Below are 1,791 nucleotides of genomic sequence, written 5' to 3' on the forward strand. Positions count from 1 at the left end.
GAAAGGAAAGGAAAGGAAAGGAAAGGAAAGGAAAGGAAAGGAAAGGAGAAGAGCCTCTGGTAAGAATGCAGTGTTATACCTGTCAGAAACTAATTAGAAGAATTTTTCTTTTTTAAATAAGAAAGATGTGGCATTTTTTTTAAGTGCTTTCCTAATATATGCTTTAGCATGAATGAACCTTGGAAACATTATACTAAATGAAAGAAACCAGTCACAAAAGGCCACATACTATTGATTTCGTGTATATGAAATGTCCAGTTTAGGCAAATCCAGAGACAGAAAGTAGATTAGCACTTGGGGAGAGGGGGAGGAAGTAGGGAATAATTGCTAAGGGGTATGGGATTTCTTTTTGGAGTGGTGAAAATGTTCTGGAATGAGTAGTGTTGGGTGTGTCATTTTGTGACTATGCCAAAACAAAACAAAACAAAACAAAACAAAAAACCTCACTGAATTGTACATTTTAAGTGGATGGATTTTATGGCATGTAAATTATATCTCAATAAAGCTGTACTTTTTATGTAACTATCCTTGACAATAAGAAATTTAATATCCAGGCAAAGAGGTCTCTCTCTACCTTGCTAAGGCCTTCCCCACTCTCCCCTTTATCAAAGCCCTAAACAGCAGGAATTATTTAGCCAATCGTAATGCTAATAATTCAAACTAAAACTAAACTAAATTCAAACTAAAATTAGGGAGACTTTTCTTTCTACTGGAGAAACCATCCTTAAAGTCTACAGAGATCCATTCACATGTCTATTTTTAACTGAGGTACTTAGTGATCTGTTAAGTGGGTCTTTAAGAATACAAAAATTTGTACAGATGTAACTTCTTTTCTCACTTTTACACTTTAGTCGGATAAGGAAGAGCTCATTTATATTTCCAGTGGTGAGTCATACAAGAGCTGACCAGCATAGAAGGTTAGCCAAAAGGCTTCTATTTCTAATAGCCAAAAGGAGGCTATTTCGACAACGTCCAAAATATTAGGTACAAGCCAAAAGTTCAACATTAGAAATGATTAAATTATGATATACCTCCCAATGGAAAAAATATTTTTGAGAGGATAGAGAGTAAAATGGGAAAATGCTCATGAAGTTATCATAAATGTCAAAGAAGATACAGTTTACAAAATATAATCCCAACTTCAACAGATATGTGCATATGTAAGTAAAGACCAGAGGGAAATGCTTAAAATATTAACAGAAGTAGAATTACAAGCTTTGCAAACTTTTGAATACGAGCTTGTGGTTCTTTAATTTTTAATATGTGCTATTTCAACAGAAAATACAAGCATATCATAATGAATGTAAAAGATACAAAAAGGTAATGTGTAGAATTGTTGAATCATCATACTATACATCTGAAACTAATATAACACTGTATGTTAATTAGACTTCAATAAAAAAATATTTTTAAAGATACAAAAGGGCATACAATGAAAGGTAATTCTCTTTCCCATGCCTGTCCTTCATTTCCCTGCCCCAGAGGCAACCACTGTTATGTCGGAGCTTCTTGCATGGGCTTGGAGAGGTAGTTGGTGTGTATACAGGCAGGCATGACCTCCAGCTGGAGCTGGGATGGGATGGGCCCCTGGGTGAGCAGCTACCCCTGGAGAAAAGAGACCAAGGACAGTTCCTTCTAGCTACCTCCCCTCCCCACAAATTCTCTCTAAAACAATCATAACATTTGCCTTTCCACAGCAAAAAAAGCCTAGCCTGATATTTTGGGATTCCTCTGGCCCCACAAGTTTTCCCCATGTTGCTCCCTAATGCCTAAAACCCCTTTAACTGGAAT

Source organism: Mirounga leonina, unplaced genomic scaffold, assembly GCF_011800145.1.
Source record: "Mirounga leonina isolate KUSES-001 unplaced genomic scaffold, KU_Mleo_1.0 Mir_129, whole genome shotgun sequence".
NCBI lineage: Eukaryota > Metazoa > Chordata > Mammalia > Carnivora > Phocidae > Mirounga > Mirounga leonina.